This window comes from Mus caroli, unplaced genomic scaffold, assembly GCF_978045245.1.
Source record: "Mus caroli unplaced genomic scaffold, Mus_caroli_1 scaffold_11, whole genome shotgun sequence".
Taxonomy (NCBI): Eukaryota; Metazoa; Chordata; class Mammalia; order Rodentia; family Muridae; genus Mus; species Mus caroli.
In genome coordinates this window covers 88,180,430-88,192,857 of record NW_028227266.1, presented here as the reverse complement: position 1 = coordinate 88,192,857, position 12,428 = coordinate 88,180,430, and positions in this window count along the sequence as shown.

The following is a 12,428-nucleotide window of genomic DNA, read 5'->3' as shown; positions in this document are numbered from 1 at the left end:
CCTCCACCTGAGTCACTTTTGGTCATAGTATTTCTCACAACAGAATTAAATTACAGTGGAATTATTTGGGAAGGACAGTGGTGGGGGGATTTTGCAAAACAAATTTTTAGAGTAAACTAGACTTTTATTCTGATGCTAGTCTATTTAGAAACAATCATTTGTCAGGAATTTCATGTGAGATTTTGGCACTGGCCAAATACACAGGCAGCTTTTGAGAATGGGGGGAAAAGGTTGGAGTCGTAGTTAAATAAATCTATAGTGAATCAACAACACGGTCTGAGAACAGGGCAGAGGTAGTTCATACCACATAGCTACTTCCTTCCGTATTCTAGGCTAAGCTGTTCCTTTAGAAATCACAAATGATAATGTCAGTGAATAAAACTATGAATCCAAACCACTTAGCACTCAAGTCTGATTTTCTTTACAAGTGTGCTAACCTCAGAGGGGTTAAAATATTGACCCTGTTCTGATTCACAACTTAAAATTGCCCTGATCTTGGCAACAGCCCTTGGCACTCTGAACATCCTGATCAGCGGAGCCTAGCTGGAGAAAGATGCTCCCTGAAAAGTTACAATCCTGTGATAATCTCTCTACTCAAGAGTCAGACAGTAGAGGGAAGTCATCCTTTCCTTCTTCTACACTTCTCCCTCCACCAAAACTCTGAAGTGTAGTGACATGGCTGAGAACATGGAGACTTTAGCCCACTGGCACAGTAAAAGGAAACCAGGGCTATGGATCCAAAGAGAAGGCGGGAATCTCAGACTGTGTATGCTACCCACACTAGACTAGCACTACTACATACACCTTGCCAGGCCCTATCCAAGCAACCCAAAGCTCCTGACTCATTTCAGGGACAGGCAAGGGCTGTTTCTTACTTGTGGGAGTGTCTGATGCTTGGTTTCTTCTGGAAAGTCTGAGTATGACTGAGCAAACTCAAAAGTGGCTTCAGCAAGGTGCTGTCCAAATTGTGTTCCTCCAAACACTTGATTCTGCTACTAGTTTCTAGACCCTTGTGTCTACCCTAGAAGTAAGTCTGCTCCCCTTCCTGGCTTCCCTGTGCTCTGCCTAATGGACTTCTGATTATAGTGGTCCCAGAGTAAGCCCAGCTTATACACAGGGAGAGGAAGTCAGCAGGGAACACTCACCTTATGGTGCATAGAAAATGAGCTTCTGGCTGGAAATGCAAATTTTGAAGAATAAAATTCTCACTTCTGAATACATAATAGTCTCTAATTAGCTCACAGGAAATTAGAGCAATTCTAGGGGGCAACACACTCTTTAAGGCTGGGTACCCAAGTTTTTTTTCCCCTCTAGGGAGAATATATGCAAATGGTTAAAATTACTTTTCAGCAAAGATTATAATTTTTTCCATATATTATCATTGGACTAACAGCTTGACTGTGGCTGTAAATTTTTGGCCTTCTGCTACTAGTTTCCTGCTTCTGTTTGCAGCCTTTTCTGTATGTCATTGACAGTAGGACCTTAGCTTCACTGGCAGATCAGGAATGAGGGGTGCAATCTGTCTCAGAGCTGTCCAGACAGTCCAGGAAGGGCCAAGGGTAGGTGAGTCACTGGGCTCCTCATAGTTTTTGACTTAGCATCCCCACAATGTGACTCTTTTAGAAGAAAGGAAATCACTTTAAGAAATGAAACCAGACAGCATCTCAGCCTGAGCTGTCCATAAAACTGAGCTGAAATTACAAACCCTGTGCACCGCTTCTTTATTGGAGGGCTTAATAGGAGTGAACCAAGAAATTATTGGATAAAGTCCTCTAAGCTCATACTGAGTAGGCAAGGCTAGAGGCAAGAAGATTGTTTAGGATGGTGTTGCTTGAGAGCTGTGAGGGGCTGGATTACTAGAGGGCCTGTAAGGCTGGAAAGGACAGAGCAAGTCAGGAGCAATTCAGCCCATCCTCACATTTTTAATTGGGCCGTTTGGCTGACCAGGAGCCATCTGTGATGTGTTGCAGCTTGTGGAATGCATCCTAAACTTTGCCACCTGGCCACTGATGGGCCTTCACCAGTTTCCAACTCCTGAGCTATCCCCGTGTAACTGCATCAAATGCTACTGACTAAAAACAGAAGTCAAGGATTCACCAATTTGAATCACTTGCAAGTGGCTCCATCTGAATTGTTTATTTGTTTGGCTTATCTCTCACTTCTGATGTCTTATTTCCCAGTGACCAAGCAATAATTTAAGTGGGATGGGACTGTGCACTTTCAGGTAGTGTGGACTCACTGGTGAGGAAACCATGATCTAGGAAGACCAGTTGTTTAATTGACTCTCTGGTCAGACCCTCTCCATGTGAGTCCAAGTGACTCACAACAAAATTCTTCCCTGAAACTTGGCTAGCCCTTCCTTGATCTAGGCCTATGCTCTGCTAGTACAGTTCACAGCTCCAGAATGGAAGACAGGCCTGAAATCTATCTGATTCCATACAAACCCCAGATGAACTCATGATCCAATCCCACACCCAGACAGCTTGATTTGCAAGAACATTGAGGACATCACTCTTCCCCTAGAAATTGTCCCACACAGATGTACCATCATGAATGGCTCTGTTGGACACTATTTGATATGAAACTTCTGAAAGCTTTTTAATTGGCAAAGATGACTCCACATTTTTCAAAACAGTTTATTAAAAATGTTCTCACAAATATTTTGCCTGTAACTGGGATGTATGTCACTATCTGGCTGACAAATTCATTCATCACAACCCTATGTTAATCCAGCTCTTCCAGGAAGCTCTCTGTGGTAAAGCTGGCTTGCTGCCCACCACAGATCCACACTTCCCTTTTATAGGTTGGAGCTGGTTTTAGAGAAAGGCCACCTCGACAGGGATTGTACTTCTAACTGCCTGTACCTAGATGAGGCCATGTGTCTTAGTCAGGGTTTCTATTCCTGCATAAACATCATGACCAAGAAGCAAATTGGGGAGGAAAGGGTTTATTCAGCTTACACTTCCATACTGCTGTTCATCACCAAAGGAAGTCAGGACTGGAACTCCAGTAGGTCAGAAAGCAGGAGCTGATGCAGAGGCCATGAAGGGATATTCTTTACTAGCTTGCTTCCACTGTCTTGCTCAGCTTGCTTTCTTATAGAATCCAAGATTACCAGCCCAGAGATGGTACCACTCACAAGGGGCCCTCCCCTGCTTCATCACTAATTGAGAAAGTGCCTTACAGCTGGATCTCGTGGAGGCATTTCCCCAATTGAAGCTCCTTTCTCTGTGATAACTCCAGCTTGTGTCAAGTTGACACAAAACTAGCCAGTACACCATGTGACTAGCACTAGCCAATAAAATATAAATCTGTTCCCCTCTAACATGAATAAAATCTTAATTGCATTTGTGCCAAATCGCTCTCTTCTTCCATCAGCTGTCCAGGTTTCAGAAAACACAGCATATTGAAGATGAAGGGCCACCATTGGACTATGTCTCCACACATGAAGGAAAACTTACCATTTCCTCATAATCTTGTTGGTCATGCCAATTTTCACTAACCAGAAATATCTTCAATCAGCTTTTAGATAATTAAGAACAAAGTTTACATATCAAGTCATTACAATTTTGGCTCTTGTTATTGTTTCTCTTGCTGTAGCCAACATTAGCATAAGTAAACAACTCTTCACATTCCTCTCTTTTATGAAGCTTTCTTAGATGTATTTTACAATTTTACTATAAGTCTCCATAGCTCCTCTTTGTACACTGTACTATGCCAACTGCTTATTCATGTGCCCATCTTCTAACTTGTAGCTCATAGGGAAAAGATAATGAATGTTTCATAAGGGTGTTTCTTAGCTACTAGAACAAAAAAGTTAATTAATCAAATGTTTGCCAAGACAAGTTTTCAATAAACAGACATAATTCTGTAATATTTATCAGTTCATAAGCAGTTTCTTCATATTTGGTTTTAGATTTACTCATTCATTCAGCATATATTAGTTTAAAACTCTGCTGCCCTCTTTGTGGAAAGGCTATGGTGATACATTTCTTATTATCCCATTGTTGTCACAGGAAACTGTAAGATGAAGTTATGGTTACCATATGTCACATCAGATGCTGGCTAGTAATGACACTCACCTGATTCTCAGTGGGCTATCTGTGAGCGGAGTACCCCAATTAGCAATCTGCCTTCTGATATACTGTTTTCTGCTCTTTATTTCTTTCGAAAAGTGTTAATTTACTAGATGGGAGATGGAGGGAGATGAGAGCTATTAATTTCTTCATCCTGTGATCTGGATAAATACCATCACAGGAACCTGCTTTGCCATAAAACATATATAATTACTATGTAAAATTATAGATAGAATCACCAGTGAGCTGGTGTCTGGTTTCACATCTGCTAGGTTCAGTGAAGCGCACTGTACCCTGAAAACAGAGATTGGTTTCAGTCAAGAATGTTGAAAGGCAATTCTAAATGCCTGAGGTGTGCAAGTTTACACCAGTTTTATAGATGGAATTACTAGTGGGCTGTCTAGCACGGTGGTTGGGTTCAGTACAGTGGACTTTCCTCCACAATCAGAGATTGGTTTTCATATAAAATGTTAAGACGGAATTCTAAATGCCCTAAGTTTGCAACCTTATGCCAACACCATCTGAAAAGCAGACCTAAGTGGCTGCCCACTCAGAGAGCATTCACCTCTGTGTCCTTGCTGAGGAAACCCAGTTGTGTCCAGTTTTCCCATATAGCCATTGATGTTTGCTTCAGGAGCAGACATATGCTGATTACTGAATCTGTGAGGAATTTCAAGTGAGAGATTAAAAACAGGGGAAGAGGTGGTTCTTTCTCAAGTGAAAGTGGCTAGGTGTGGATGTAATACAAAGAACAAGTGAAACCACACTGAAGCTAAGGCAACAGGAAAAGAAGGGTAATACCCCAAACACCCATAGACAGTGGACCACTGAAGAACATACTTCAGTTCTGTCCTCTCTGTGGCCCCTTTACACAAGGTAATAAATATCTTGGTCTATTAAGCCATGGTGAGTTTATTAAGCCATGATGAGTTTACTTACATTTGGACAATCTAAACATTAACAAGTTACCACTTGCACTTAGCAATTCAACCTGGCATGATAGAACTAAAACTCAATTAAGAGAAATTTAAATGAGATTGCAGATTGCATCCCAAAACAATAGGACTAGGGACAGTTAATTGCTGGCATTGCATTGTTGATTCAAAGACGTCAGGGTTAGGGTGTACACTGGGAAAATATTTGAGTAGTATGTAAGCCCTACCAGCAAACACACACACACACACACAGAGAAAGAGAGAAAGAGAGAGAGAGAGAGAGAGAGAGAGAGAGAGAGAGAGAACACCAAGACCTTTAAAGTTATCTTGGCTTTCCCTAACATATGTAAGTTGGTTGGGTCATTTATATCCATAATGGCTGAGCTCCAAGAATGAGTTAGGCCCTATGGCAAAATGTCATACAGCAATGCGGGGAAACACATTCTTAAAACCCAGAGGAAGTTTGTGTCTACAGTGATTGGACTCAAAGGATACTAATAGAGTAATTGCTTTCATCTGAGTAACTATGACATCCTCAATAAAATCAGAGTTCTCTTATTAAGGAGAAGAGAAGAAATACCTGCTAGGTTAAAAAAAAAAGCAAATTTCTGATGTATTCATAATGCTTAGAGCTAAAGACTCCCACTAAAATAAGAGGCAACTGAAATTCTTTATTGAAATATTTAGAATACAGTGGGAATATAAAGGTTCCCTGACACCACAAACTGCCCAACAAAGGAGAAATTCTGCAGCCAAAAAAAAAAAAAAAAAAAAAACCCAAAAACGCAGCCGGGCGTGGTGGCACACGCCTTTAATCCCAGCACTCGGGAGGCAGGGGCAGGCGGATTTCTGAGTTCGAGGCCAGCCTGGTCTACAAAGTGAGTTCCAGGACAGCCAAGGCTACACAGAGAAACCCTGCCTCAAAAAACCAAAAAAAAAAAAAAAAAAAACCAAACAAACAAATAAAACCATAAGTAGGAGGAGCTGAACCAAAAGATGAGAGTTGGAGGCTTTCACAAGAAGAGTGTTTCCTGTGGATGGTGCTCTGCCATTGCTCAGGGGATGCCTGGAAACAAACCAGGAGCAAGTACGATGAACCTAAGGTTTGCTGAGATGCAGGAGTGGAGACCCATCTGTATGTGGAAGGAGTGGGCAAAGGGCTGCTCCAAGAATCCAATTTAAGTGATCAATTGCCCATACAGCAACTTCCCTGGACTGTTTCTGGATGGAAATTAGAGCACAACCATTCATCTTTCCACCACTTTCTTCATTTTCTAGTATCCAAAAATAGAAAAAAAAAAACAAAACCAACCGATATTAGTATGATGTAGTGTCATAAAGGGCTGGTAATTTTATGAAATTTGCATAGAGTGGAATTGGTTGGGGAAGTCCCTACATGTCTCTTAGTTGACAGGGTCTTAGAGAGATAATACAGGAAGCAAATGAGACGTAGTCCTAGGAGACTGCAAAGAACTTCTACCTGGCCATTCTGGGATCACAAGTGGGAGAGGATGGGAAAAAAGCTTGTAACCATGAGTTATGTAGGGACAGGCTCCTGTTATTAAGCACTGAGGGTTGGCTCTATGTTTACATGGAATCAATTGACTGTTAAGGAAAACACTGCTTTAGATGCAGCCGATATCCTTGTCAGCACTGGGAAGGGGCAGTGTATACTCAGTAAATACTCAACTAAAAGGGGGGAAAAAAGAATCATGTTGTCCAGGGATCCCTTGTAGCATTATTGACTCTGGTTTCTCATCCTCCTTAGCATCTCCTAGCACCCAGAACTCTAACTTGACAAACACACGTTCCCAAGTTGTAGCAGCAGGGACAGAGGCATGCCCATGGGATCCTTACAAGGAGAAAAACCTTGGAGGTTCATAGCCATCTGGAGGAGTACAATTTCTCGGAACTCGGAATGGCGGGCCTTTACACTCTGAGCCAGGGGTTCTAAGTCATGGGAGGAGGGAATTGCCTCGATTGACATCTAACCATGGCAGTTCAGGATTACATATGGAGTTAGTTCCCTCCTTATCTCTGATATCATAGCACAGATATGGAAAAACTGTCTTTCAGCACACCAGAGTAGAATTCACAACAGGTCAGTATGTAAAATATGGCTCTCTCATCATCCCTACCAAATAAATAGTCCTGGTTAGTATTGATTGTCAACTTGACAGCCTGTAGAATCAGCAGACTTGTGAGAGATTCTCTTGAGTAGGTTAGCCTCTGGCCATGACTGAGGGGAATTTTCTACATTAGATAACTGAGGTGGGACAACTCACCTAAATGTAGGCATCAGTACTTCTTGTGTTGGCGTCCTGGACTATATAAAAAGGAAAACACTTTCTGAGTGCCAGCCTTTGTAGCTCTCTTATTCCTGACTATAGGCACAATGCAACCAGGTACCTCGTGTTCCTCCTGCTATGCTTCCCCTCCTGCAGCCATGGGCCTTTTCTCAAACTATACACCAGGATGAACCAATCCTTCGGTAAGATGTTCTAGTAGCCTTAATAAATATGTAACTAATACAGACTTGCAGTCTAATAAATAAAACCACAAAGGAAATGTCATTTTTTTTCTTTAGTCCCTCCTTTTCAGATGCCAAGAGATGTAAAAGGGATACCCACAAATTTAAACAGAAGATACACTGTAAAACCACATAACCCTCTGCCAAGTGAAATATCAAAGAAATCCTCAAATATGAAAGTCTAAGGCACATAAGTATCACATGATAACTGGTTAGACCACTCTGTTTGTGCATAGTTTCATAGTTTGTTGTTATGCTGAGTTCAGTTGATATCACTGGGAGACCTACTCTCCTAAAGGAGAAGAGGAGAGTAGTGTCTCTGGAGGAGAGGAGAGAGAGGAGCAAGGATCATGAGGAGGAGAGAGGAGTCTACAGTTAGGATATATCGTATAAGAGAAGAAGAAATAAAATAAAGTTTAGGGCATTAATAAAAAAGGATAGTTTTAGATGCACATTTAGTCTGATATATGCGAATGACAATGCTTTATGAAGTGATAAACTTCTGGAGTAAAAAATGCTTCGTTATAATAAAAAAGCTTTATTACCAATTACTATAACACTATAAGACTACTTATAAACAATAGGAGCTAATATACACAGAGAATTATTTCCCACAACACACTGTAGATCAATTTTCTCAATTTTAAAGATGGAGATACTAGCACTGAAATATTAAGTCACTAACATACCCGTGGCCACACATTCCTTACAGAAGCAATGGCAAACAGAGCCCCATCAAAAATTGGACCAGTAATCAGAAATCATTTTTTAAGAAATCCCCCTAGATATAAAATAAAATAACATCGAAGTGAAGATCGTGGTTACAAAGATCAGAGAGATGAAGATGAGGGCTTCTTTTCAAGTGTAAAAAAAAAATCAAATTTTGGTGAAGTTCAATTAGTGTTTATTTTTCTTTGATGGGTCATAATTTTTGTATTTTACTCTTGTATCTTTTCCTTTTCTCTTGTTGTGGTAAAAGACCATGGCCAAGGCAAAGTATAAAAACAGTGTGCTTAGAGTTACAGTTTCAGATCAGGATGGATTCCCATGGCATGGAAACATGACAGAGAGCCACAAGCAAGAAGAGGGGCCAGGGCAGGAAGCTGAGAGATCTCAACTTCTAACTCAGGCATGAAGCAGAGAGTGTGTAGGAAAGTGTGGGGGGGGGGGGGCGGGGGCTTTGAACTCTCAAAGCCCACCCACAGAGGTTTACCTCTTCCTCCTGCAGGCTACATCTCCCCACATCCTACCAAAAGCCATTCCTAGCTGGGAGCCCAGTGCTCAAATGCTTGAGTCTAATTGGAAGATTTCTTATTCAAACCAGCGAAAGCCAATAAAGCTTTGCCTAATCAAAAAATCTCTGAATTTGAAAGTTTGGGGTTTTTTTAGCTATTACACACACACACACACACACACACACACACACACACACACACACAATCTATTTTTATTTAGTTTGTACATATGTTATATGATGATGGCCCAAGTTCATCTTTGCCATGTAACTATCTGATTATTTCACAAGCTCTTTTTTTTTTTTCAATAAACTTATCCTTTTCCTCAAAGAACAGCCTAGGTACATTTGTTAAGAAATAAATGAGTGGGTATATTGTATAGGTATTACACACATTTACACATACACATGTGTATGCATATACATTACATGCTAGGGTCTGCAGGTGAAAGAGAACATGAGGTTTTTGGCTTTGGGGCTTGGGTCACCTTGAGTCATAGGTGATAAGGAAGCATGGGGTATACAGAAAGACACCTAGGACACAAAAGAGGAAAATGGGAAATGAGTGGTGACAGGGGTGGATCAAGAGTAGCAGGCAGTTGGGGGTTGGTCTGAGGCTGCTATGTATTCAAATGCTAATTACTGGCCCCCAAGATCTGGCTGCCCTGACAAGGAGATAGACACATATACCAAGTAATACTGTGTATACCCTGCTTCCCAATTTAAAGCTAACTGAATAATAAAGGGTTAGAGGCTGTGTGTGATTAGGCAGGTTTTGAGCTATTCTGACTTCCATCCCAGCCACATGTCCCTTAATTGGTGTTTCTCCTGGACACATGTTCATGGTCCATCTCCTCTAGTGGTGGTCACTTCCTCTCTCCCCTTTCTTTTTCCTTTCCCTTTCCCCTGGTCTCCCCTGAGACCTTTCTAGCTTTACTGCCCAATCACAGGCTAGAGCCTTTTATTAACCAACTAACTTTACATTATGGAGCAGGGTTTATATAGCATCACTTGGTTTGCTGAGGATCTCCTCTGGAGGGAAGTGTGGCCATAGCAAGCATGTAGGAGATGAGGAGAAAGAAGAATCTACTAAAACATACTTTGTTTGAAAATGCCATAATGATATCTAATGTTAATTTTTAATAAATACGCCCATTTTCTGCCAAGTTTTGTCAAGACTCCTAATTCTATGCCATGGGTCTATGTCTCTTTGCGATCTCCCAACTGCCTTGAGAACTGTGTCTTTATGGTGAGTTTTAAACTCAGGAAGTGACCGTTTCACAGCTCCATTTTCTTTCATAGTTCTATAACTTTTACTTTGGTTTGGTTTGGTTTGGTTTTGACTATGCTAAGCTTTTTATACATCCATACCAATGTTAGGTGTATATATTTGTTATAGCTACAACAAAAAGGCCACTAACTACTCATTCATTGGTGAAGATTCCATTGGATCTGGCTCTGGACCTCGGTTGGAAGAAAACTGCTCACAATAATACAAGCTCTTCCAATCCATAAACATGAACTGTCACTGCTTATGTGGATTTTCTGCCTCCCTCAGGGACATGTTATAATTTTTAACATTTTTTTCATTATGAAGTTTATTTGAAAATGACATCATATTTAATTATAAAACATATGTAACATATATACTTATAAATGATATATTTGCTATGAGTTTATTTCTAAATTTGTTCATTGATGCTATTACACATGAAATTTTCTTCATAATTTTGTTGAATTCTATATAATCTTTTGGCACTTATTCATACTGATAGATTTAGAAAGACTTGTTTTGTAATATGGAAGCAAAAAAGGCCCTAGACAGACAAAACAATCAATTGTAGAAAGAGCAATGCTGGGGTTATCACAATCCTAGATCTCAAATTATATTATAAAGTCATAATAATTTTAAAAGGAATAGTATAAAAGACCAAGAAATAAACCCACACAATTACAGCCATCTAACTTTTGACAAGGCTTCAAAAACATACACTGGAAAAGAGGTGGCTTTTCTGCTGGAAAAAAAAAAAAAAACAGATTTCCAAATGCAGAAGACTAGAACTATATCCACACCCTTGCCCTTTATAAAAATCATTTCAAGGTGGATCAATAGTATTAAGATAAGCTTGAGACTTTCAGACTGCTAAAGGGAAACATAGGCATTGGCAAGAACTTTCTAAATTAGACTCTAGTGATGTAGGAAACAATCTCAAGAAATAACATACAGGGACACATGAAATTAAAAGAAGGTCCTGAAGAGCAAGTGAATCAACCACCAAAGAGAAAGACAGCCCACAGAGTGGGGAAAAAGCAAGACCAGCTACATACCACTGGGCACCAATATCTAATAGAAATGTAAATGATAAACACCAATAAAATTGCAGCATCCAGTTGTGCTAGGAGAAAAGGGTGGAGAATGAGATCAATAGTAGCTTACAGAACCTGATGGGAGAGAGATGAAAACTCCTTCCATGAGACTGTGATCTAACAGGCAGGGCATGTGTAATAGAAAGTGTCCACTACCCAAGGCCTACAAAGTCACCCAGTTCACTAGGAACAGGTGCCATAGAGCCTCTGCCCTGTCCCCAGCTCTGGCCCACTCCATTCTCAAAGTACTTTTCTCTCTTAATAAAGCATCTGTCTTTCTGGACTGTCCATGTGTTTCTGTCCAATTCCTTGTTCCAGGACACAAGAACCTGCAAAAACGATCTACTGTCCACAGATCCCGTTATCTACCTATGACACAATCAACAAATGAACCCATTAACTGAACAGACAATTACCAGCAAATAAAAGATGTTCCACATCCTTAGCCATGGGTGGGAGGGGTGCAATTAAAACTGCTTGGAGATTCCATCTCACACAAGCAAAATAACTGACTTCAAAACACTAAGTGACAACAAATTCTGGGAAAGAGGTAAGGAAAGAGGAATCCTTATTCAAGGCTCAGGGGGATGTAAACTTAAGCAGCCACTGTGGAATTCAGTGTGGCAGTTCCCAAACTACTAAATACTACTGTATGAGTCAGGTACAGCACTCCTGAGACCATAACTGAAAGACTATGTTAACCTACTGCAGAAACTCAGTCACGGCTGTACTCTCCATAATACCCAGGAAGTGGAATTAGTCTAGATGTTTGTAGACAGATACATAGGTAAAGAAGATCCAGCAATACCTCTCCTGGGCATATACCCAGAAGAAGTTCCAACTGGTAATAAGGACACATGCTAAACTATGTTCACAGCAGTCTTATTTATAATAGCCAGAAGCTGGAACGAACCCAGATGTCCCTCAACAGAAGAATGGATACAGAAAATGTGGTACATTTACACAATGGAGTACTACTCAGCTATTAAAAACAATGGATTTATGAAATTCTTGGACAAATGGATGTATCTGGAGGATATCATCCTTAGTGAGGTAACCCAATCACAAAAGAAGTCATTAGATATGTACTCACTGGTAAGTGGATATTAGCCCAGAAACATAGAACACCCAAGATACAATTTGCAAAATGCAAGAAAATCAAGAAGAGGGAAGACCAATGGGTGGATACTTCATTCCTCCTTAGAATAGGGAACAAAATACCCATGAAAGGAGTTACAGAGACAAAGTTTAGAGCTGAGACGAAAGGATGGACTATCTAGAGACTA